This window comes from Hyla sarda, chromosome 1 (assembly GCF_029499605.1).
Source record: "Hyla sarda isolate aHylSar1 chromosome 1, aHylSar1.hap1, whole genome shotgun sequence".
NCBI lineage: Eukaryota > Metazoa > Chordata > Amphibia > Anura > Hylidae > Hyla > Hyla sarda.
The window spans coordinates 257,555,407-257,580,320 of NC_079189.1; the positions used below are offsets into that span (position 1 = coordinate 257,555,407).

Sequence of the window (24,914 nt, forward strand, 5' to 3'; positions counted from 1 at the left end):
CTTCACACTTTGTATACTGTGCATTTAAGCATCAATAAATCCTTTTCGGAATCGGAACGGAAGGCGGCAGCAGAGCAAAATGTCAACGGCAACCGGGATTCCCAGCCAGTGTCCCATGCCAGTACTTACCGGGCCCTAAGATCTGTACCAGTCTGCGATCTGACGAGAGCAGGCGCGTTAAGCTTAGGATGGCCATTGACAGCTTCACGATTTTTATACTGTGCATTTAAGCATCAATAAATCCTTTTCGGAATCGGAACGGAAGGCGGCAACAGAGCAAAATGTCAACGGCAGCCGGGATTCCCAGCCAGTCTCCCATGCCGGTACTTACTGGGCCCTAAGCTGGGTAGCAGTCTGCGATCTGACGAGAGCAGGCGCGTTCAGCTTAGGATGGCCGTTGACATCTTCACGCATTGTATAATGTGGATTTAAGCATCAATAAATATTTTTATTAATCGGAGAGGAAGGCGGCAACAGAGCAAAATGTCAATGGCACCTTGGATTGCCAGCCAGTCTCCCACGCCGGTATCTGCCGGGCAGCAGTCTGCGATCTGAGGAGAGCAGACACGTTCAGCTTAGGATGGCCGTTGACAGCTTCACACCCTGTATATTGTGGATTTAAGCATCAATAAATCCTTTTCCGAATCGGAGCGGAAGGCGGCAACAGATTAAAATGTCAACTGCACCTGGGATTCCAGCCAGTCTACCATGCTGGTAGTTACCAGGCCCTAAGTTGGGTAGCAGTCTGCAATCTGACGAGAGCAGGCGCGTTCAGCTTAGGATGGCCGTTGACAGCTTCACACTTTGTATACTGTGGATTTAAGCCTCAATAAATAATTTTCGGAATCGGAGCAGAAAAAGAGCAAAATGTCAACTGCACCCGGGATTCCCAGCCAGTCTCCCATGCTGGTACTTACCAGGCCCGAAGACTGGGTAGCAGTCTGCGATCTGACGAGAACAGACACATTCAGCTTAGGATGGCCGTAGACATCTTCACACCCTGTATACTGTGGATTTAAGCATCAATAAATCCTTTTCCGAATCGGAGCGGAAGGCGGCAACAGATTAAAATGTCAACTGCACCCGGGATTCCCAGCCAGTCTCCCATGCTGGTACTTACCAGGCCCTAAGCTGGGTAGCAGTCTGCGATCTGACGAGAGCAGGCACGTTCAGCATTGGATGGCCGTTGACAGCTTCACACTTTGTATACTGTGCATTTAAGCATCAATAAATCCTTTTCGGAATCGGAACGGAAGGCGGCAACAGAGCAAAATGTCAACGGCAACCGGGATTCCCAGCCAGTGTCCCATGCCAGTACTTACCGGGCCCTAAGATCTGTACCAGTCTGCGATCTGACGAGAGCAGACGCGTTAAGCTTAGGATGGCCATTGACAGCTTCATGATTTTTATACTGTGCATTTAAGCATCAATAAATCCTTTTCGGAATCGGAACGGAAGGCGGCAACAGAGCAAAATGTCAACTGCACCCTGGATTCCTAGCCAGTCTCCCATGCCGGTACTTACTGGGCCCTAAGCTGGGTAGCAGTCTGTGATCTGACGAGAGCAGGCGCGTTCAGCTTAGGATGGCCGTTGACATCTTTACGCCTTGTATATTGTGGATTTAAGCATCAATAAATATTTTTATTAATCGGAGAAGAAGGCGGCAACAGAGCAAAACGTCAATGGCACCTTGGATTGCCAGCCAGTCTCCCATGCCGGTATCTGCCGAGCAGCAGTCTGCGATCTGAGGAGAGCAGGCACGTTCAGGCTTAGGATGGCCGTTGACAGCTTCACACGTTGTATATTGTGGATTTAAGCATCAATAAATCCTTTTCCGAATCGGAGCGGAAGGCGGCAACAGATTAAAATGTCAACTGCACCCGGGATTCCCAGCCAGTCTCCCATGCTGGTACTTACCAGGCCCTAAGCTGGGTAGCAGTCTGCGATCTGACGAGAGCAGGCGCGTTCAGCTTAGGATGGCCGTTGACAGCTTCACACTTTGTATACTGTGCATTTAAGCATCAATAAATCCTTTTCGGAATCGGAACGGAAGGCGGCAACAGAGCAAAATGTCAACGGCAGCCGGGATTCCCAGCCAGTGTCCCATGCCGGTACTTACCGGTCCCTAAGATCTGTACCAGTCTGCGATCTGACGAAAGCAGGCGCGTTAAGCTTAGGATGGCCGTCAACAGCTTCACACCTTGTATACTGTGGATTTAAGCATCAATAAATTATTTTCGGAATCGGAGCGGAAGGCAGCAACAGAGCAAATTGTCAACGGACACCGGGATTCCCAGCCAGTGTCCCATGCCGGTACTTACTGGGCCCTAAGCTGGGTAGCAGTCTGCGATCTGACGAGAGCATGCGCGTTCAGCTTAGGATGGTCGTTGACATCTTCATGCATTGTATAATGTGGATTTAAGCATCAATAAATATTTTTATTAATCGGAGAGGAAGGCGGCAACAGAGCAAAATGTCAATGGCACCTTGGATTGCCAGCCAGTCTCCCACGCCGGTATCTGCCGGGCAGCAGTCTGCGATCTGAGGAGAGCAGACACGTTCAGCTTAGGATGGCCGTTGACAGCTTCACACCCTGTATATTGTGGATTTAAGCATCAATAAATCCTTTTCCGAATCGGAGCGGAAGGCGGCAACAGATTAAAATGTCAACTGCACCCGGGATTCCAGCCAGTCTACCATGCTGGTATTTACCAGGCCCTAAGCTGGGTAGCAGTCTGCGATCTGACGAGAGCAGGCGCGTTCAGCTTAGGATGGCCGTTGACAGCTTCAAACTTTGTATACTGTGGATTTAAGCATCAATAAATAATTTTCGGAAATCGGAGCAGAAACAGAGCAAAGTGTCAACTGCACCCGGGATTCCCAGCCAGTCTCCCATGCTGGTACTTACCAGGCCCGAAGCTGGGTAGCAGTCTGCGATCTGACGAGAACAGACACATTCAGCTTAGGATGGCCGTAGACATTTTCACACTCTGTATACTGTGGATTTAAGCATCAATAAATCCTTTACGGAATCGGAGCGGAAGGCGGCAACAGAGCAAAATGTCAACGACACCTGGGATTCCCAGTCAGTCTCCCATGCTGGTACTTACCGGGCCCTAAGCTGGGTAGCAGTCTGCGATCTGACGAGAGCAGGCGCGTTCAGCTTAGGTTGGCCGTTGACATTTTCTTGTCCTTTATACTGTGCATTTAAGCATCAATAAATCCTTTTCAGAATCGCAACGGAAGGCGGCAACAGAGCAAAATGTCAACAGCAGCCGGGATTCCCAGCCAGTGTCCCATGCCGGTACTTACCGGGCCCTAAGATCTGTACCAGTCTGCGATCTGACGAGAGCAGGCGCGTTAAGCTTAGGATGGCCGTCGACAGCTTCACACCTTGTATACTGTGGATTTATGCATCAATAAATTCTTTTCGGAATCGGAGCGGAAGGCAGCAATAGAGCAAAATGTCAACGGCACCTGGGATTCCCAGCCAGTCTCCCATGCCAGTACTTACCGGGCCCTAAGCTGGGTAGCAGTCTGCGATCTGACGAGAGCAGACGCGTTCAGCTTAGGACGGCCATTGACAGCTTCATGCTTTTTATACTGTGCATTTAAGCATCAATAAATCCTTTTCGGAATCGGAGAGGAAGGCGGCAACAGAGCAAAATGTCAATAGCACCTTGGATTGCCAGCCAGTCTCCCATGCCCGTACTTGCCGGGCAGCAGTCTGCGATCTGACAAGAACAGGCACATTCAGCTTAGGATAGCCGTAGACGGCTTCACACCCTGTATACTGTGGATACTGTGGATTTAAGCATCAATAAATCCTTTTCGGAATCGGAACGGAAGGCGGCAAAAGAGCAAAATGTCAACGGCAGCCGGGATTCCCAGCCAGTGTCCCATGCCGGTACCTACCGGGCCCTAAGATCTGTACCAGACTGCGATCTGACGAGAGCAGGCGCGTTAAGCTTAGGATGGCCGTCGACAGCTTCACACCTTGTATACTGTGGATTTAAGCATCAATAAATTATTTTCGGAATCGGAGCGGAAGGCAGCAATAGAGCAAAATGGCAACGGCACCCGGGATTCCCAGCCAGTCTCCCATGCCAGTACTTACCGGGCCCTAAGCTGGGTAGCAGTCTGGAATCTGACGAGAGCAGGCGCGTTCAGCTTAGGATGGCCGTTGACATCTTCAGACTTGTATATTGTGGATTTAAGCATCAATAAATATTTTTTTAATCGGAGAGGAAGGCGGCAACAGAGCAAAATGTCAATGGCACCTTGGATTGCTAGCCAGTCTCCCATGCCGGTAACTGCCAGGCAGCAGTCTGCGATCTGAGGAGAGCAGGCACGTTCAGGCTTAGGATGGCCGTTGACAGCTTCACACCCTGTATATTGTGGATTTAAGCATCAATAAATCCTTTTCCGAATCGGAGCGGAAGGCGGCAACAGATTAAAATGTCAACTGCACCCGGGGTTCCCAGCCAGTCTCCCATGCAGGTACTACCAGGCCCTAAGCTGGGTAGCAGTCTGCGATCTGACGAGAGCAGGCGCGTTCAGCTTAGGATGGCTGTTGACATCTTTACACTTTGTATACTGTGGATTTAAGCATCAATAAATAATTTTCGGAATCGGAGCAGAAACAGAGCAAAATGTCAACTGCACCCGGGATTCCCAGCCAGTCTCCCATGCTGGTACTTACCAGGCCCGAAGCTGGGTAGCAGTCTGCGATCTGACGAGAACAGGCGCATTCAGCTTAGGATGGCCGTAGACATCTTCACACCCTGTATAGTGTGGATTTAAGCATCAATAAATCCTTTTCGGAATCGGAGCGTAAGGCGGCAACAGAGCAAAATGTCAACGGCAGCCGGGATTCCCAGCCAGTGTCCCATGCCGGTACTTACCGGGCCCTAAGATCTGTACCAGTCTGCGATCTGACGAGAGCAGGCGCGTTAGGCTTAGGATGGCCGTCGACAGCTTCACACCTTGTATACTGTGGATTTAAGCATCAATAAATTATTTTCGGATTCGGAGCGGAAGGCAGCAATAGAGCAAAATGTCAACGGCACCTGGGATTCCCAGCCAGTCTCCCATGCCAGTACTTACCGGGCCCTAAGCTGGGTAGCAGTCTGCAATCTGACGAGAGCAGGCACGTTCAGCTTAGAATGGCCATTGACAGCTTCATGCTTTTTATACTGTGCATTTAAGCATCAATAAATCCTTTTCGGCATCGAAGCGGAAGGCGGCTACAGAGCAAAATGTCAACGGCACCCGGGATTCCCAGCCAGTCTCCCATGCCAGTACTTACCGGGCCCTAAGCTGGGTAGCAGTCTGCGATCTGACGAGAGCAGGTGCGTTCAGCGTAGGATGGCCATTGACAGCTTCATGAATTTTATACTGTGCATTTAAGCATCAATAAATCCTTTTCGGAATCGGAGAGGAAGTCGGCAACAGAGCAAAATGTCAATAGCACCTTGGATTGCCAGCCAGTCTCCCATGCCCGTTCTTGCCGGGCAGCAGTCTGCGATCTGACAAGAACAGGCACATTCAGCTTAGGATAGCCGTAGACGGCTTCACACCCTGTATACTGTGGATTTAAGCATCAATAAATCCTTTTCGGAATCGGAGCGGAAGGCGGCTAAAGAGCAAAATGTCAACAACACCTGGGATTCCCAGCCAGTCTCCCATGCTGGTACTTACCGGGCCCTAAGCTGGGTAGCAGTCTGCGATCTGACGAGAGCAGGCGCGTCCAGCTTAGGATGGCTGTTGACAGCTTCATGCCCTTTATACTGTGCATTAAAGCATCAATAAATCCTTTTCGGAATCGGAACGGAAGGTGGCAACAGAGCAAAATGTCAACTGCACCCGGGATTCCCAGCCAGTCTCCCATGCCGGTACTTACTGGGCCCTAAGCTGGGTAGCAGTCTGCGATCTGACAAGAGCAGGCGCGTTCAGCTTAGGATGGCCGTTGACATATTCACGCCTTGTATATTGTGGATTTAAAAATCAATAAATATTTTTATTAATCGGAGAGGATGGCGGCAACAGAACAAAATGTCAATGGCACCTTGGATTGCCAGCCAGTCTCCCATGCCGGTAACTGCCGGGCAGCGGTCTGCGATCTGAGGAGAGCAGGCACGTTCAGGCTTAGGATGGCCGTTGACAGCTTCACACCCTGTATATTGTGGATTTAAGCATCAATAAATCCTTTTCCGAATCGGAGCGGAAGGCGGCAACAGATTAAAATGTCAACTGCACCCGGGATTCCCAGCCAGTCTCCCATGCTGGTACTTACCAGGCCCTAAGCTGGGTAGCAGTCTGCGATCTGACGAGAGCAGGCGCGTTCAGCTTAGGAAGGCCGTTAACAGCTTCACACTTTGTATACTGTGGATTTAAGCATCAATAAATAATTTTCGGAATCGGAGCAGAAACAGAGCAAAATGTCAACTGCACCTGGGATTCCCAGCCAGTCTCCCATGCTGGTACTTACCAGGCCCGAAGCTGGGTAGCATTCTGCGATCTGACGAGAACAGGCGCATTCGGCTTAGGATGGCCGTAGACATCTTCACACCCTGTATACTGTGGATTTAAGCATCAATAAATCCTTTTCGGAATCGGAGCGGAAGGCGGCAACAGAGCAAAATGTCAACGACACCTGGGATTCCCAGCCAGTTTCCCATGCTGGTACTTACCGGGCCCTAAGCTGGGTAGAATTCTGCGATCTGACGAGAGCAGGCGCGTTCAGCTTAGGATGGCCGTTGACAGCTTCTAGTCCTTTATACTGTGCATTTAACAATCAATAAATCCTTTTCGGAATCGGAACGGAAGGCGGCAACAGAGCAAAATGTCAACGGCAGCCGGGATTCCCAGCCAGTGTCCCATGCCGGTACTTACCGGGCCCTAAGATCTGTACCAGTCTGCGATCTGACGAGAGCAGGCGCGTTTAGCTTAGGATGGCCGTCGACAGCTTCACACCTTGTATACTGTGGATTTAAGCATCAATAAATTCTTTTCGGAATCGGAGCGGAAGGCAGCAATAGAGCAAAATGGCAACGGCACCCGGGATTCCCAGCCAGTCTCCCATGCCGGTACTTACTGGGCCCTAAGCTGCGTAGCAGTCTGCGATCTGACGAGAGCAGGCGCGTTCAGCTTAGGATGGCCGTTGACATCTTCACGCCTTGTATACTGTGGATTTAAGCATCAATAAATATTTTTTTTTATCGGAGAGGAAGGCGGCAACAGAGCAAAATGTCAATAGCACCTTGGATTGCCAGCCAGTCTCCCATGCCCGTACTTGCCGGGCAGCAGTCTGCGATCTGACAAGAACAGGCGCATTCAGCTTAGGATAGCCGTAGATGGCTTCACACCCTGTATACTGTGGATTTAAGCATCAATAACTCCTTTTCGAAATCGGAGCGTAAGGCGGCAACAGAGCAAAATGTCAACGACACCTGGGATTCCCAGCCAGTCTCCCATGCTGGTACTTACCGGGCCCTAAGCTGGGTAGCAGTCTGCGATCTGATGAGAGCAGGCGCGTTCAGCTTAGGATGGCCGTTGACATCTTCACACTTTCTATACTGTGGATTTAAGCATCAATAAATAATTTTCGGAATCGGAGCAGAAACAGAGCAAAATGTCAACTGCACCCGGGATTCCCAGCCAGTCTCCCATGCGGGTACTTACCAGGCCCGAAGCTGGGTAGCAGTCTGCGATCTGACGAGAACAGGCGCATTCAGCTTAGGATGGCCGTAGACATCTTCACACCCTGTATACTGTGGATTTAAGCATCAATAAATCCTTTTCGGAATCGGAGCGTAAGGCGGCAACAGAGCAAAATGTCAACGGCAGCCGGGATTCCCAGCCAGTGTCCCATGCCGGTACTTACCGGGCCCTAAGATCTGTACCAGTCTGCGATCTGACGAGAGCAGGCGCGTTAAGCTTAGGATGGCCGTTGACAGCTTCACACCTTGTATACTGTGGATTTAAGCATCAATAACTCCTTTTCGAAATCGGAGCGTAAGGCGGCAACAGAGCAAAATGTCAACGACACCTGGGATTCCCAGCCAGTCTCCCATGCTGGTACTTACCAGGCCCGAAGCTGGGTAGCAGTCTGCGATCTGACGAGAACAGGCGCATTCAGCTTAGGATGGCCGTAGACATCTTCACACCCTGTATACTGTGGATTTAAGCATCAATAAATCCTTTTCGGAATCGGCGCTGAAGGCGGCAACAGAGCAAAATGTCAACGACACCTGGGATTCCCAGCCAGTCTCCCATGCTGGTACTTACCAGGCCCGAAGCTGGGTAGCAGTCTGCGATCTGACGAGAACAGGCGCATTCAGCTTAGGATGACCGTCGACAGCTTCACACCTTGTATACTGTGGATTTAAGCATCAATAAATTATTTTCGGAATCGGAGCGGAAGGCAGCAATAGAGCAAAATGTCAACGGCACCCGGGATTCCCAGCCAGTCTCCCATGCCAGTACTTACCGGGCCCTAAGCTGGGTAGCAGTCTGCGATCTGACGAGAGCAGGCGCGTTCAGCTTAGGATGGCCATTGACAGCTTCATGCTTTATATACTGTGCATTTAAGCATCAATAAATCCTTTTCGGAATCGGAGAGGAAGGCGGCAACAGAGCAAAATGTCAATAGCACCTTGGATTGCCAGCCAGTCTCCCATGCCCGTACTTGCCGGGCAGCAGTCTGCGATCTGACAAGAACAGGCACATTCAGCTTAGGATAGCCGTAGACGGCTTCTCACCCTTTATACTGTGGATTTAAGCATCAATAAATCCTTTTCGGAATCGGAACGCAAGGCGGCTACAGAGCAAAATGTCAACAACACCTGGGATTCCCAACCAGTCTCCCATGCTGGTACTTACCGGACCCTAAGCTGGGTAGCATTCTGCGATCTGACGAGAGCAGGCGCGTTCAGCTTAGGGAAAAACCGAGAAAGAGGGGATGCAGAGGAGGACGTGCAGTCAGGGAGAGAAAAGAAACTCAAAGAACATATACTAAGAAAAACATGAACCTAGTCAAAATATTTAACCTCTCCACATATGTGTTGGATGAGGTACAACAAAGGGTCCTTGAAAAAGGGCTCTCTTTTTGCCCCACTTCGAAATCAAACAACTTCGACCTGTTCATGGATCTAAATAATTTCATACGAAAAATCACCATTAAGAGATTTTTCTCTCTTAAAGAGCATGATGGCTCTTCATCCGCTATCACTGCCAGTCAGGACTCTGACATGACACCTCCACCTATACATACAGAGCTTCGTCCTAAATCTTCTTTTTATCCCGTTCATGCGAAAGGCCACTTTATAGACACTTTCTCTAATCTAGTCCAAACAGACTTTGATAGACTGACCAAGGACACCACAAAGAAATATTCTTCTAATCTTACACATGTCGAAAGTATAGCGATAAAATCGCTTTCTGATAACAAATCTATCATTATCCGCCCTGCCGATAAGGGGGGCGGGATAGTCATACTCAATAGGGATGACTATATCACAGAGGCTCACAGACTCCTGTCAGATAGCATGTACTATCGTCCCATCTCACACAATCCTACGAAGCAATTTTGTAAGGAATTGTTACTATTGGTTGAGTCTGGTGTCTCCCAAGGCATTCTATCCAAGTCTGAGAGGGACTTCATACTCATTGAGGAACCTGCCCTGCCATTATTCTACTATCTACCCAAAATCCACAAAAACATCACTAATCCCCCCGGCAGACCCATAATTTCAGGAATCAATTCCCTGTCCTCACACCTTGCTCACTATATTGACCTACTTCTACAGAACCATGTCACCAATCTCAAATCACATCTTAAAGACACCACAGAGTTCATCAAATCCATTTTGGAAGTTCCATGGTCTACAGATTATCTTTTTGTTACAATGGATATTGCATCTTTATACACAGTGATTGAACATCAAGCAGGTATCAAAGCCGTTGCACATTTCATCTCCAATGACCCCAATATGCCCGCAGCCCAGGTAGATTTTATTCTACAAGGGCTCAATTTCATTTTAACACACAATTATTTTGAATTTCTGGGCCAACTGTACATGCAACATACAGGCACTGCCATGGGGTCAAAGGTAGCCCCTAGCTTCGCAAATTTATTTGTGGGGCTATTCGAGGAACGTTTTGTTTACACACACCCTTTGTTTATCAACTGTATATACTATCGGAGATACATCGACGATATATTCATAATCTGGAAGGGCGATAGGTCTGCACTGGATGAGTATCTTTCATATCTTAATACCAATGATTGGTCTCTACGGTTTACACAGTCAGTTTACACCAATCATGCTGAGTTTCTAGACGTTTTGGTTTCCCATGATGATACGTCAATTTTTACAAAAACATACTTCAAGCCAGTTGACAGTAATAGTTACCTCAATTTTGATAGTAGCCATTTCAAAAAGTGGCTGGTTAATGTACCTTTTGGGCAATTTAAAAGAATAAGGAGAAATTGCACAAGGGAGGAGGATTTTATTTCTCAGAGTAATATTCTAAAAGCCAGGTTCAAAGCGAAGGGCTATCCTACCTCCCTTGTGCAATCTTCTTTTAGTAGAGCTCTCTCTCTCGATCAAGCTAAATGTCTACTTCCCAAGGCGGATGTTGCATCTACTAGCATCACTAATCGTTCTACAAATTTCATAACTACTTACAGTAGAGAACACCAAGACATCAGAAAGATTCTAACCAAGCATTGGTCCATCTTAACCGCAGACCCCCATCTCAACAGCCTTCTTCCATCTAAACCTCCCATCACATTTCGTAGAGCTCGTACCTTGCGTAATCTGGTAGCTCCCAGTAAGCTGAAATCTCAGATTACATTTTCCTCCACCTTTCTTGACACTATAGGGAGCTACCGTTGTGGTTTGGCACGGTGTAAATGCTGTTCCAATATTGCACATAAATGCAAAACCTTTACCTCCACTACTACGGGGGATACTTTCCCCATAAAATCATTGTTGAACTGTGGATCTCAATACATTGTATATGTATTGCAGTGCCCTTGTGGCTTGCAATACGTGGGAAGGACGATCAGATGTTTTAGGGAACGCCTCAATAAACATCGGAGCAATACAGCTCATGGTTTTCTCCTACACAGTGTTTCTCGACATCTGACTGAGAAACACAGTGGGGATTTCAATTGTATTTTGGCTACCCCCATTGAACAGATTACAAAGAGTGTGAACCAGAGATTCAATACGTTAAGGAGGAGGGAAAATTTCTGGATTCACACCCTGGGCACCCTAACACCCAGAGGTCTGAACGAAATGATAGAATGTAATCTGTAATACGCTAAATTAAGAATATTATTATTACTATTTTTAAAAAATTTTTGAATATTTTAAACATTTAATATATCTTATAAATAATTATATTTTTTTCACACACCTTCTTATCCCAGATCGGACATGTTTTGTTTTACATATCACTTTGTGTTTTTAGCTTATAATAATCCGCACTAAGGGATATTATATATCTATACATTTTTATATATATTTCTCTATTATAGTTTTAGAACGCCAGGACATATATCATCCATACGTAGTGATATATGTTGGTCTCTATTTGGCTTTAATCTTTTACCTTGTTTAACATATTTCTTTTTAATTGGGCTTTTTTGCTTATTCTAACCCTATGAGTACCACAGTCTAATATTCCATGAGGGCGCTACACCAGAAAAATCGGTGTGAGCACTACATGATCCATTCATTCACACATGTATGTTTATATGCCAAATTTGCGCATACTTTGAATTTTTCAACTTCCCCATTTATATGGCATATATGTCTAGTAGTCTATTTTCTTCCATTCATTATATATTGATTTTATGCATCTTTGCACTTCCATTAGTTTCACTACATTATCTTACCTTCTTCCAAATTACCTCTGACAGCTCAATTTCGGTCAATTCCGTTGTCTCTGAACACCTACTGGTTCATTCCGGTCACGTGACGATCGTCTCATAGTAACGCATCTGTGGCCCTTGTATTCGTTGGCTGTTTTTGGTCCTATGACGTCCGGCCCGATGCCCGTGACCATAGTATTTGTTTATCAACAATACTGGTGCGTGTAAGGGGGTGGCGTCTGTGACAGCATCCGGACCGCGGCATTGTCCGGATGTTTACATCTGGTATTAGCATCGGCTCATCCAGCATGCGCCGGATGTTTACCTTTGACGGTCCGGACACTGCCAACGGAGATCGATGTTCTGTATGCCTGTTTTACATTCCTTACTGTATTATTAAGATGGCTTTTGTGATTTTATATTCACAACGGTCTGATACAATTGTTAAATGTATACTGGATGTTTTTTTAGACTCATTTATTATATTCTGTTTTTTGCATCATGTGACATAAACATGTTTGGCTCCTCCCACTTAAGTGGTTGGCGCCCATTTTGTACATATTTAAACTCTGCATATCTCACTGCATGTATTCTGATCTGAAGAAGGGGGTGGCTCCCCCGAAACGCGTAATCCACTTTATTGTTTTATCTATTGCAATAAACCTCCCAGTGTTTTGTACCATTGCTACATCTCTGGCTTCGGTTTTATTCCATTGGAGTCTGCAGCGCCTTTAAGAGGTCTTTTTCTCAACTTCCATATCACAAGCTCTATCAGGATTGGTCTTCCTCCTTTTCCTGTGACCTCCGGCTTAGCAGCGGTTCCAGTACTCCGTGAACTTTTGTAACCCCACTGTGGGTTGATATGCAAGTTCTGACTTGCTCTCAGGTGAGCAGCCACTACCTAGGGGTCATTCATTTTGACCACAAACTGCTGTAATATTCCATTCCCATACGGTATCACACGAGGCGCCTCCCTCTGGTCTCTCCTTTTTTCTTTCTACAGGTCTTCAGCTTAGGGTGGCCGTTGACAGCTTCATGCCCTTTATACTGTGCATTTAAGCATCAATAAATCCTTTTCCGAATCGGAGCGGAAGGCGGCAACAGAGCAAAATGTCAACTGCACCCTGGATTCCTAGCCAGTCTCCCATGCCGGTACTTACTGGGCCCTAAGCTGGGTAGCAGTCTGTGATCTGACGAGAGCAGGCGCGTTCAGCTTAGGATGGCCGTTGACTTCTTTACGCCTTGTATATTGTGGATTTAAGCATCAATAAATATTTTTATTAATCGGAGAAGAAGGCGGCAACAGAGCAAAATGTCAATGGCACCTTGGATTGCCAGCCAGTCTCCCATGCCGGTATCTGCCGGGCAGCAGTCTGCGATCTGAGGAGAGCAGGCACATTCAGGCTTAGGATGGCCGTTGACAGCTTCACACCCTGTATATTGTGGATTTAAGCATCAATAAATCCTTTTCCGAATCGGAGCGGAAGGCGGCAACAGATTAAAATGTCAACTGCACCCGGGATTCCCAGCCAGTCTCCCATGCTGGTACTTACCAGGCCCTAAGCTGGGTAGCAGTCTGCGATCTGACGAGAGCAGGCGCGTTCAGCTTAGGATGGCCGTTGACAGCTTCACACTTTGTATACTGTGCATTTAAGCATCAATAAATCCTTTTCGGAATCGGAACGGAAGGCGGCAACAGAGCAAAATGTCAACGGCAGCCGGGATTCCCAGCCAGTGTCCCATGCCGGTACTTACCGGGCCCTAAGATCTGTACCAGTCTGCGATCTGACGAAAGCAGGCGCGTTAAGCTTAGGATGGCCGTCGACAGCTTCACACCTTGTATACTGTGGATTTAAGCATCAATAAATTCTTTTCGGAATCGGAGCGGAAGGCAGCAATAGAGCAAAATGTCAACGGCACCCGGGATTCCCAGCCAGTCTCCCATGCCAGTACTTATCGGGCCCTAAGCTGGGTAGCAGTCTGCGTTCTGACGAGAGCAGGTGCGTTCAGCTTAGGATGGCCATTTACAGCTTCATGAATTTTATACTGTGCATTTAAGCATCAATTAATCCTTTTCGGAATCGGAGAGGAAGGCGGCAACAGAGCAAAATGTCAATAGCACCTTGGATTGCCAGCCAGTCTCCCATGCCCGTTCTTGCCGGGCAGCAGTCTGCGATCTGACAAGAACAGGCACATTCAGCTTAGGTTAGCCGTGGACGGCTTCACACCCTGTATACTGTGGATTTAAGCATCAATAAATCCTTTTCGGAATCGGAGCGGAAGGCGGCTAAAGAGCAAAATGTCAACAACACCTGGGATTCCCAGCCAGTCTCCCATGCTGGTACTTACCGGGCCCTAAGCTGGGTAGCAGTCTGCGATCTGACGAGAGCAGGCACGTTCAGCTTAGGATGGCCGTTGACAGCTTCACGCCCTTTATACTGTGCATTTAAGCATCAATAAATTCTTTTCGGAATCAGAACGGAAGGTGGCAACAGAGCAAAATGTCAACTGCACCCGGGATTCCCAGCCAGTCTCCCATGCCGGTACTTACTGGGCCCTAAGCTGGGTAGCAGTCTGCGATCTGACAAGAGCAGGCGCGTTCAGCTTAGGATGGCCGTTGACATCTTCATGCCTTGTATATTGTGGATTTAAGCATCAATAAATATTTTTATTAATCGGAGAGGATGGCGGCAACAGAGCAAAATGTCAATGGCACCTTGGATTGCCAGCCAGTCTCCCATGCCGGTAACTGCCGGGCAGCAGCCTGCAATCTGAGGAGAGCAGGCACGTTCAGGCTTAGGATGGCCGTTGACAGCTTCACACCCTGTGTATTGTGGATTTAAGCATCAATAAATCCTTTTCGGAATCGGAACGGAAGGCGGCAACAGAGCAAAATGTCAACGGCAGCCGGGATTCCCAGCCAGTGTCCCATGCCGGTACTTACCGGGCCCTAAGATCTGTACCAGTCTGCGATCTGACGAGAGCAGGCACGTTAAGCTTAGGATGGCCGTCGACAGCTTCACACCTTGTATACTGTGGATTTAAGCATCAATAAATTATTTTCGGAATCGGAGCGGAAGGCAGCAATAGAGCAAAATGTCAACGGCACCCGGGATTCCCAGCAAGTCTCCCATGCCAGTACTTACTGGGCCCTAAGCTGGGTAGCAGTCTGCGATCTGACGAGAGCAGGCGCGTTCAGCTTAGGATGGCCATTGACAGCTTCATGATTTTTACACTGTGCATTGAAGCATCAATAAATCCTTTTCGGAATAGGAGAGGAAGGCGGCAACAGAGCAAAATGTCAATAGCACCTTGGATTGCCAGCCAGTCTCCCATGCCCGTACTTGCCGGGCAGCAGTCTGCGATCTGACAAGAACAGGCACATTCAGCTTAGGATAGCCGTAGACGGCTTCACACCCTGTATACTGTGGATTTAAGCATCAATAAATCCTTTTCGGAATCGGAGCGGAAGGCGGCTAAAGAGCAAAATGTCAACAACACCTGGGATTCCCAGCCAGTCTCCCATGCCCGTACTTGCCGGGCAGCAGTCTGCGATCTGACGAGAGCAGGCGCGTTCAGCTTAGGATGGCCGTTGACAGCTTCACACCCTTTATACTGTGCATTTAAGCATCAATAAATCCTTTTCCGAATCGGAGCGGAAGGCGGCAACAGATTAAAATGTCAACTGCACCCGGAATTCCCAGCCAGTCTCCCATGCCAGTACTTACCGGGCCCTAAGCTGGGTAGCAGTCTGCGATCTGGCGAGAGCAGGCGCGTTCAGCTTAGGATGGCCATTGACAGCTTCATGCTTTTTATACTGTGCATTTAAGCATCAATAAATCCTTTTCGGAATCGGAACGGAAGGCGGCAACAGAGCAAAATGTCAACTGCACCCGGGATTCCCAGCCAGTCTCCCATGCCGGTACTTACTGGGCCCTAAGCTGGGTAGCAGTCTGCGATCTGACGAGAGCAGGCGCGTTCAGCTTAGGATGGCCGTTGACAGCATCACACTTTGTATACTGTGGATTTAAGCATCAATAAATATTTTTATTAATCGGAGAGGAAGGCGGCAACAGAGCAAAATGTCAATGGCACCTTGGATTGCCAGCCAGTTTCCAATGCCGGTAACTGCCGGGCAGCAGTCTGCGATCTGAGGAGAGCAGGCACGTTCAGGCTTAGGATGGCCGTTGACAGCTTCACACCCTGTATATTGTGGATTTAAGCATCAATAAATTATTTTCCGAATCGGAGCGGAAGGCGGCAACAGATTAAATTGTCAACTGCACCCGGGATTCCCAGCCAGTCTCCCATACTGGTACTTACCAGGCCCTAAGCTGGGTAGCAGTCTGTCATCTGACGAGAGCAGGCGCGTTCAGCTTAGGATGGCCGTTGACAGCATCACACTTTGTATACTGTGGATTTAAGCATCAATAAATAATTTTCGGAATCGGAGCAGAAACAGAGCAAAATGTCAACTGCACCCGGGATTCCCAGCCAGTCTCCCATGCTGGTACTTACCAGACCCGAAGCTGGGTAGCGGTCTGCGATCTGACGAGAACAGGCGCATACAGCTTAGGATGGCCGTAGACATCTTCACACCCTGTATACTGTGGATTTAAGCATCAATAAATCCTTTTCGGCATCGGAGCAGAAGGCGGCAACGACACCTGGGATTCTAGCCAGTCTCCCATGCTGGTACTTACCGGGCCCTAAGCTGGGTAGCAGTCTGCGATCTGATGAGAGCAGGCGCGTTCAGCTTAGGATGGCCGTTGACAGCTTCACACCTTGTATACTGTGCATTTAAGCATCAGTAAATCCTTTTCGGAATCGGAACGGAAGGCGGCAACAGAGCAAAATGTCAACGGCAGCCGGGATTCCCAGCCAGTGTCCCATGCCGGTACTTACCGGGCCCTAAGATCTGTACCAGTCTGCGATCTGACGAGAACAGGCGCATTCAGCTTAGGATGGCCGTAGACATCTTCACACCCTGTATACTGTGGATTTAAGCATCAATAAATCCTTTTCGGAATCGGAGCGTAAGGCGGCAACAGAGCAAAATGTCAACGACACCTGGGATTCCCAGCCAGTCTCCCATGCTGGTACTTACCGGGCCCTAAGCTGGGTAGCAGTCTACGATCTGACGAGAGCTGGCGCGTTCAGCTTAGGATGGCCGTTGACAGCTTGTCGCCCTTTATACTGTGCATTTAAGCATCAATAAATCCTTTTCGGAATCGGAACAGAAGGCGGCAACAGAGCAAAATGTCAACGGCAGCCGGGATTCCCAGCCAGTGTCCCATGCCGGTACTTACCGGGCCCTAAGATCTGTACCAGTCTGCGATCTGATGAGAGCTGGCGCATTAAGCTTAGGATGGCCGTCGACAGCTTCACACCTTGTATACTGTGGATTTAAGCATCAATAAATTCTTTTCGGAATCGGAGCGGAAGGCAGCAATAGAGCAAAATGTCAACGGCACCTGGGATTCCCAGCCAGTCTCCACTGCCAGTACTTACCGGGCCCTAAGCTGGGTAGCAGTCTGCGATCTGACGAGAGCAGGCGCGTTCAGCTTACGATGGCCATTGACAGCTTCATGCTTTTTATACTGTGCATTTAAGCATCAATAAATCCTTTTCGGAATCGGAGAGGAAGGCGGCAACAGAGCAAAATGTCAATAGCATCTTGGATTGCCAGCCAGTCTCCCATGCCCGTACTTGCCGGGCAGCAGTCTGCGATCTGACAAGAACAGGCACATTCAGCTTAGGATAGCCGTAGACGGCTTCACACCCTGTATACTGTGGATTTAAGCATCAATAAATCATTTTCGGAATCGAAGCGGAAGGCGGCTACAGAGCAAAATGTCAACAACACCTGGGATTCCCAGCCAGTCTCCCATGCTGGTACTTAACGGGCCCTAAGCTGGGTAGCAGTCTGCGATCTGACGAGAGCAGGCACGTTCAGCTTAGGATGGCCGTTGACAGCTTCACACTTTGTATACTGTGGATTTAAGCATCAATAAATAATTTTCGGAATCGGAGCAGAAACAGAGCAAAATGTCAACTGCACCCGGGATTCCCAGCCAGTATCCCATGCTGGTACTTACCAGGCCCGAAGCTGGGAAGCAGTCTGCGATCTGACGAGAACAGGCGCATTCAGCTTAGGATGGCCGTAGACATCTTCACACCCTGTATACTGTGCATATAAGCATCAATAAATCCTTTTCGGAATCGGAGTGGAAGGCGGCAACAGAGCAAAATGTCAACGGCAGCCGGGATTCCCAGCCAGTGTCCCATGCCAGTACTTACCGGGCCCTAAGCTGGGTAGCAGTCTGCGATCTGACGAGAGCAGGTGCGTTCAGCTTAGGATGGCCATTGACAGCTTCATGAATTTTATACTGTGCATTTAAGCATCAATAAATCCTTTTCGGAATCGGAGAGGAAGGCGGCAACAGAGCAAAATGTCAATAGCACCTTGGATTGCCAGCCAGTCTCCCATGCCCGTTCTTGCCGGGCAGCAGTCTGCGATCTGACAAGAACAGGCACATTCAGCTTAGGATAGCCGTAGACGGCTTCACACCCTGTATACTGTGGATTTAAGCATCAATAAATCCTTTTCGGAATCGGAGCGGAAGGCGGCTAAAGAGCAAAATGTCAACAACACCTGGGATTCCCAGCCAGTCTCCCATGCTGGTACTTACCGGGCCCTAAGCTGGGTAGCAGTCTGCGATCTGACGAGAGCAGGCGCGTCCAGCTTAGGATGGCCGTTGACAGCTTCATGCCCTTTATACTGTGCATTAAAGCATCAATAAATCCTTTTCGGAATCGGAACGGAAGGTGGCAACAGAGCAAAATGTCAACTGCACCCGGGATTCCCAGCCAGTCTCCCATGCCGGTACTTACTGGGCCCTAAGCTGGGTAGCAGTCTGCGATCTGACAAGAGCAGGCGCGTTCAGCTTAGGATGGCCGTTGACATATTCATGCCTTGTATATTGTGGATTTAAAAATCAATAAATATTTTTATTAATCGGAGAGGATGGCGGCAACAGAACAAAATGTCAATGGCACCTTGGATTGCCAGCCAGTCTCCCATGCCGGTAACTGCCGGGCAGCGGTCTGCGATCTGAGGAGAGCAGGCACGTTCAGGCTTAGGATGGCCGTTGACAGCTTCACACCCTGTATATTGTGGATTTAAGCATCAATAAATCCTTTTCCGAATCGGAGCGGAAGGCGGCAACAGATTAAAATGTCAACTGCACCCGGGATTCCCAGCCAGTCTCCCATGCTGGTACTTACCAGGCCCTAAGCTGGGTAGCAGTCTGCGATCTGACGAGAGCAGGCGCGTTCAGCTTAGGAAGGCCGTTAACAGCTTCACACTTTGTATACTGTGGATTTAAGCATCAATAAATAATTTTCGGAATCAGAGCAGAAACAGAGCAAAATGTCAACTGCACCTGGGATTCCCAGCCAGTCTCCCATGCTGGTACTTACCAGGCCCGAAGCTGGGTAGCAGTCTGCGATCTGACGAGAACAGGCGCATTCAGCTTAGGATGGCCGTTGACAGCTTCTCGTCCTTTATACTGTGCATTTAAGAATCAATAAATCCTTTTCGGAATCGGAACCGGAACCGGAACGGAAGGCGGCAACAGAGCAAAATGTCAACGGCAGCCGGGATTCCAAGCCAGTGTCCCATGCCGGTACTTACCGGGCCCTAAGATCTGTACCAGTCTGCGATCTGACGAGAGCAGGCGCGTTCAGCTTAGGATGACCGTCGACAGCTTCACACCTTGTATACTGTGGATTTAAGCATCAATAAATTCTTTTCGGAATCGGAGCGGAAGGCAGCAATAGAGCAAAATGGCAACGGCACCCGGGATTCCCAGCCAGTCTCCCATGCCGGTACTTACTGGGCCCTAAGCTGCGTAGCAGTCTGCGATCTGACGAGAGCAGGCGCGTTCAGCTTAGGATGGCCGTTGACATCTTCACGCCTTGTATACTGTGGATTTAAGCATCAATAAATCCTTTTCGGAATCGGAGTGGAAGGCGGCAACAGAGCAAAATGTCAACGGCAGCCGGGATTCCCAGCCAGTGTCCCATGCCGGTACTTACCGGGCCCTAAGATCTGTACCAGTCTGCGATCTGACGAGAGCTGGCGCGTTAAGCTTAGGATGGCCGTCGACAGCTTCACACCTTGTATACTGTGGATTTAAGCATCAATAAATTATTTTCGGAATCGAATCGGAGGGCAGCAATAGAGCAAAATGTCAACGGCACCTGGGATTCCCAGCCAGTCTCCCATGCCAGTACTTACCGGGCCCTAAGCTGGGTAGCAGTCTGCGATCTGACGAGAGCAGGCGCGTTCAGCTTAGGATGGCCGTTGACAGCTTCTCGCCCTTTATACTGTGCATTTAAGCATCAATAAATCCTTTTCGACATCGGAACGGAAGGCGGCAACAGAGCAAAATGTCAACAGCAGCCGGGATTCCCAGCCAGTGTCTCATGCCGGTACTTACCGGGCCCTAAAATCTGTACCAGTCTGCGATCTGACGAGAGCAGGCGAGTTAAGCTTAGGATGGCCGTCGACAGCTTCACACCTTGTATACTGTGGATTTAAGCATCAATAAATCCTTTTCGGAATCGGAGCGGAAGGCGGCTACAGAGCAAAATGTCAACAACACCTGGGATTCCCAGCCAGTCTCCCATGCTGGTACTTACCGGGCCTAAGCTGGGTAGCAGTCTGCGATCTGACGAGAGCAGGCGCGTTCAGCTTAGGATGGCCGTTGACAGCTTCACGCCCTTTATACTGTGCATTTAAGCATCAATAAATAATTTACCGAATCGGAGCGGAAGGCGGCAACAGAGCAAAATGTCAACTGCACCCGGGATTCCCAGCCAGTCTCCCATGCTGGTACTTACCGGGCCCTAAGCTGGGTAGCAGTCTGCGATCTGACGAGAGCAGGCGCGTTCAGCTTAGGATGGCCGTTGACAGCTTCACACTTTGTATACTGTGGATTTAAGCATCAATAAATAATTTTCGGAATCGGAGCAGAAACAGAGCAAAATGTCAACTGCACCCGGGATTCCCAGCCAGTCTCCCATGCTGGTACTTACCAGGCCCAAAGCTGGGTAGGAGTCTGCGATCTGACGAGAACAGGCGCATTCAGCTTAGGATGGTCGTAGACAACTTCACACCCTGTATACTGTGGATTTAAGCATCAATAAATCCTTTTCGGAATCGGAGCGGTAGGCGGCAACAGAGCAAAATGTCAACGACACCTGGGATTCCCAGCCAGTCTCCCATGCTGGTACTTTCCGGGCCCTAAGCTGGGTAGCAGTCTGCGATCTGACGAGAGCAGGCACGTTCAGCTTAGGATGGCCGTTGACAGCTTCGTGCCCTTTATACTGTGCATTTAAGCATCAATAAATCCTTTTCGGAATCGGAAACGGAAGGCGGCAACAGAGCAAAATGTCAACGGCAGCCGGGATTCCCAGCCAGTGTCCCATGCCGGTACTTACCGGGCCCTAAGATCTGTACCAGTCTGCGATCTGACAAGAGCAGGCGCGTTAAGCTTAGGATGGCCGTCGACAGCTTCACACCTTGTATACTGTGGATTTAAGCATCAATAAAGCAAAATGTCAACGGCACCCGGGATTCCCAGCCAGTCTCCCATGCCAGTACTTACCGGGCCCTAAGCTGGGTAGCAATCTGTGATCTGACGAGAGCAGGCGCGTTCAGCTTAGGATGGCCATTGACAGCTTCATGCTTTTTATACTGTGCATTTAAGCATCAATAAATCCTTTTCGGAATCGGAAACGGAAGGCGGCAACAGAGCAAAATGTCAACGGCAGCCGGGATTCCCAGCCAGTGTCCCATGCCGGTACTTACCGGGCCCTAAGATCTGTACCAGTCTGCGATCTGACAAGAGCAGGCGCGTTAAGCTTAGGATGGCCGTCGACAGCTTCACACCTTGTATACTGTGGATTTAAGCATCAATAAAGCAAAATGTCAACGGCACCCGGGATTCCCAGCCAGTCTCCCATGCCAGTACTTACCGGGCCCTAAGCTGGGTAGCAATCTGTGATCTGACGAGAGCAGGCGCGTTCAGCTTAGGATGGCCATTGACAGCTTCATGCTTTTTATACTGTGCATTTAAGCATCAATAAATCCTTTTCGGAATCGGAGAGGAAGGCGGCAACAGAGCAAAATGTCAATAGCACCTTGGATTGCCAGCCAGTCTCCCATGCCCGTACTTGCCGGGCAGCAGTCTGCGATCTGACAAGAACAGGCACATTCAGCTTAGGATAGCCGTAGACGGCTTCACACCCTGTATACTGTGGATTTAAGCATCAATAAATCCTTTTCGGAATCGGAGCGGAAGGCAGCTACAGAGCAAAATGTCAACAACACCTGGGATTCCCAGCCAGTCTCCCATGCTGGTACTTACCGAGCCCAAAGCTGGGTAGCAGTCTGCGATCTGACGAGAGCAGGCGCGTTCAGCTTAGGATGGCCGTTGACAGCTTCACGCCCATTATACTGTGCATTTAAGCATCAATAAATCCTTTTCCGAATCGGAGCGGAAGGCGGCAACAGAGCAAAATGTCAACTGCACCCGGGATTCCCAGCCAGTCTCCCATGCCGGTACTTACTGGACCCTAAGCTGGGTAGCAGTCTGCGATCTGACGAAAGAAGGCGCATTCAGCTTAGGATGGCCGTTGACAGCTTCACGCCTTGTATACTATGGATTTAAGCATCAATAAATATTTTTATTAATCGGAGAGGAAGGCGGCAACAGAGCAAAATGTCAATGGCACCTTGGATTGCCAGCCAGTCTCCCATGCCGCTATCTGCCGGGAAGCAGTCTGCGATCTGACAAGAACAGGCGCATTCAGCTTAGGATAGCCGTAGACGGCTTCACACCCTGTATATTGTGGATTTAAGCATCAATAAATCCTTTTCGGAATCGAAGCAAAATGTCTACAGAGCTACAGAGCAAAATGTCAACAACACCTGAGATTCCCAGCCAGTCTCCCATGCTGGTACTTACCAGGCCCTAAGCTGGGTAGCAGTCTGCGATCTGACAAGAGCAGGCGCGTTCAGCTTAGGATGGCCGTTGACAGCTTTATACTTTGTATACTGTGGATTTAAGCATCAATAAATAATTTTCGGAATCGGAGCAGAAAAAAGAGCAAAATGTCAACTGCACCCGGGATTCCCAGCCAGTCTCCCATGCTGGTACTTACCAGGCCCGAAGCTGGGTAGCAGTCTGCGATCTGACGAGAACAGGCGCATTCAGCTTAGGATGGCCGTAGACATCTTCACACCCTGTATACTGTTGATTTAAGCATCAATAAATCCTTTTCGGAATCGGAGCATAAGGCGGCAACAGAGCAAAATGTCAACGGCAGCCGGGATTCCCAGCCAGTGTCCCATGCCGGTACTTACCGGGCCCTAAGATCTGTACCAGTCTGCGATCTGACGAGAGCAGGCGCGTTAGGCTTAGGATGGCCGTCGACAGCTTCACACCTTGTATACTGTGGATTTAAGCATCAATAAATCCTTTTCGGAATCGGAGCGGAAGGCGGCAACAGAGCAAAATGTCAACGACACCTGGGATTCCCAGCCAGTCTCCCATGCTGGTACTTACCGGGCCCTAAGCTGGGTAGCAGTCTGCGATCTGACGAGAGCAGGCGCGTTCAGCTTAGGATGGCCGTTGACAGCTTCTCGTCCTTTATACTGTGCATTTAACAATCAATAAATCCTTTTCGGAATCGGAACGGAACGGAAGGCGGCAACAGAGCAAAATGTCAACGGCAGCCGGGATTCCCAGCCAGTGTCCCATGCCGGTACTTACCGGGCCCTAAGATCTGTACCAGTCTGCGATCTGACGAGAGCAGGCGCGTTTAGCTTAGGATGGCCGTCGACAGCTTCACACCTTGTATACTGTGGATTTAAGCATCAATAAATTATTTTCGGAATCGTAGCGGAAGGCAGCAATAGAGCAAAATGTCAACAACACCTGGGATTCCCAGCCAGTCTCCCATGCTGGTACTTACCGGGCCCTAAGCTGGGTAGCAGTCTGCGATCTGACGAGAGCAGGCGCGTTCAGCTTAGGATGGCCGTTGACATCTTCACACTTTCTATACTGTGGATTTAAGCATCAATAAATAATTTTCGGAATCGGAGCAGAAACAGAGCAAAATGTCAACTGCACCCGGGATTCCCAGCCAGTCTCCCATGCGGGTACTTACCAGGCCCGAAGCTGGGTAGCAGTCTGCGATCTGACAAGAACAGGCGCATTCAGCTTAGGATGGCCGTAGACATCTTCACACCCTGTATACTGTGGATTTAAGCATCAATAAATCCTTTTCGGAATCGGAGCGTAAGGCGGCAACAGAGCAAAATGTCAACGGCAGTCGGGATTCCCAGCCAGTGTCCCATGCCGGTACTTACCGGGCCCTAAGATCTGTACCAGTCTGCGATCTGACGAGAGCAGGCGCGTTAAGCTTAGGATGGCCGTCGACAGCTTCACACCTTGTATACTGTGGATTTAAGCATCAATAAATTATTTTCGGAGCGGAAGGCAGCAATAGAGCAAAATGTCAACGGCACCTGGGATTCCCAGCCAGTCTCCCATGCCAGTACTTACCGGGCCCTAAGCTGGGTAGCAGTCTGCGATCTGACGAGAGCAGGCACGTTCAGCTTAGAATGGCCATTGACAGCTTCATGCTTTTTATACTGTGCATTTAAGCATCAATAAATCCTTTTCGGAATCGAAGCGGAAGGCGGCTACAGAGCAAAATGTCAACGGCACCCGGGATTCCCAGCCAGTCTCCCATGCCAGTACTTACCGGGCCCTAAGCTGGGTAGCAGTCTGCGATCTGACGAGAGCAGGTGCGTTCAGCTTAGGATGGCCATTGACAGCTTCATGAATTTTATACTGTGCATTTAAGCATCAATAAATCCTTTTCGGAATCGGAGAGGAAGGCGGCAACAGAGCAAAATGTCAATAGCACCTTGGATTGCCAGCCAGTCTCCCAT

The 24,914-nt window shown here is 49.0% G+C and overlaps 26 pseudogenes; all 26 read right to left on the reverse strand.

The window, feature by feature from the left end:
- Positions 1–1,868: 1,868 nt before the first annotated feature.
- LOC130349996 (5S ribosomal RNA) lies at positions 1,869–1,988 on the reverse strand (annotated as a pseudogene).
- A 1,073-nt stretch (positions 1,989–3,061) lies between these two features.
- LOC130334072 (5S ribosomal RNA) lies at positions 3,062–3,181 on the reverse strand (annotated as a pseudogene).
- Positions 3,182–5,057: 1,876 nt separating this feature from the next.
- Positions 5,058–5,177, reverse strand: LOC130352889 (5S ribosomal RNA; annotated as a pseudogene).
- An 82-nt stretch (positions 5,178–5,259) lies between these two features.
- LOC130347751 (5S ribosomal RNA) lies at positions 5,260–5,379 on the reverse strand (annotated as a pseudogene).
- A 272-nt stretch (positions 5,380–5,651) lies between these two features.
- LOC130323345 (5S ribosomal RNA) lies at positions 5,652–5,771 on the reverse strand (annotated as a pseudogene).
- A 1,276-nt stretch (positions 5,772–7,047) lies between these two features.
- LOC130333041 (5S ribosomal RNA) lies at positions 7,048–7,167 on the reverse strand (annotated as a pseudogene).
- Positions 7,168–7,439: 272 nt separating this feature from the next.
- LOC130327132 (5S ribosomal RNA) lies at positions 7,440–7,559 on the reverse strand (annotated as a pseudogene).
- Positions 7,560–8,038: 479 nt separating this feature from the next.
- Positions 8,039–8,158, reverse strand: LOC130352512 (5S ribosomal RNA; annotated as a pseudogene).
- An 82-nt stretch (positions 8,159–8,240) lies between these two features.
- On the reverse strand, positions 8,241–8,360 carry LOC130352926 (5S ribosomal RNA; annotated as a pseudogene).
- An 82-nt stretch (positions 8,361–8,442) lies between these two features.
- LOC130315673 (5S ribosomal RNA) lies at positions 8,443–8,562 on the reverse strand (annotated as a pseudogene).
- Positions 8,563–13,388: 4,826 nt separating this feature from the next.
- LOC130350005 (5S ribosomal RNA) lies at positions 13,389–13,508 on the reverse strand (annotated as a pseudogene).
- A 284-nt stretch (positions 13,509–13,792) lies between these two features.
- Positions 13,793–13,912, reverse strand: LOC130324274 (5S ribosomal RNA; annotated as a pseudogene).
- Positions 13,913–14,184: 272 nt separating this feature from the next.
- LOC130346387 (5S ribosomal RNA) lies at positions 14,185–14,304 on the reverse strand (annotated as a pseudogene).
- A 677-nt stretch (positions 14,305–14,981) lies between these two features.
- Positions 14,982–15,101, reverse strand: LOC130352208 (5S ribosomal RNA; annotated as a pseudogene).
- Positions 15,102–18,527: 3,426 nt separating this feature from the next.
- LOC130321472 (5S ribosomal RNA) lies at positions 18,528–18,647 on the reverse strand (annotated as a pseudogene).
- Positions 18,648–19,733: 1,086 nt separating this feature from the next.
- Positions 19,734–19,853, reverse strand: LOC130333052 (5S ribosomal RNA; annotated as a pseudogene).
- A 284-nt stretch (positions 19,854–20,137) lies between these two features.
- Positions 20,138–20,257, reverse strand: LOC130352550 (5S ribosomal RNA; annotated as a pseudogene).
- Positions 20,258–20,742: 485 nt separating this feature from the next.
- On the reverse strand, positions 20,743–20,862 carry LOC130352601 (5S ribosomal RNA; annotated as a pseudogene).
- A 277-nt stretch (positions 20,863–21,139) lies between these two features.
- Positions 21,140–21,259, reverse strand: LOC130335586 (5S ribosomal RNA; annotated as a pseudogene).
- A 250-nt stretch (positions 21,260–21,509) lies between these two features.
- On the reverse strand, positions 21,510–21,629 carry LOC130352903 (5S ribosomal RNA; annotated as a pseudogene).
- A 250-nt stretch (positions 21,630–21,879) lies between these two features.
- Positions 21,880–21,999, reverse strand: LOC130352904 (5S ribosomal RNA; annotated as a pseudogene).
- A 272-nt stretch (positions 22,000–22,271) lies between these two features.
- On the reverse strand, positions 22,272–22,391 carry LOC130339077 (5S ribosomal RNA; annotated as a pseudogene).
- A 1,080-nt stretch (positions 22,392–23,471) lies between these two features.
- Positions 23,472–23,591, reverse strand: LOC130313572 (5S ribosomal RNA; annotated as a pseudogene).
- A 289-nt stretch (positions 23,592–23,880) lies between these two features.
- On the reverse strand, positions 23,881–24,000 carry LOC130319692 (5S ribosomal RNA; annotated as a pseudogene).
- Positions 24,001–24,473: 473 nt separating this feature from the next.
- Positions 24,474–24,593, reverse strand: LOC130316922 (5S ribosomal RNA; annotated as a pseudogene).
- Positions 24,594–24,675: 82 nt separating this feature from the next.
- On the reverse strand, positions 24,676–24,795 carry LOC130316662 (5S ribosomal RNA; annotated as a pseudogene).
- Positions 24,796–24,914: the final 119 nt, after the last annotated feature.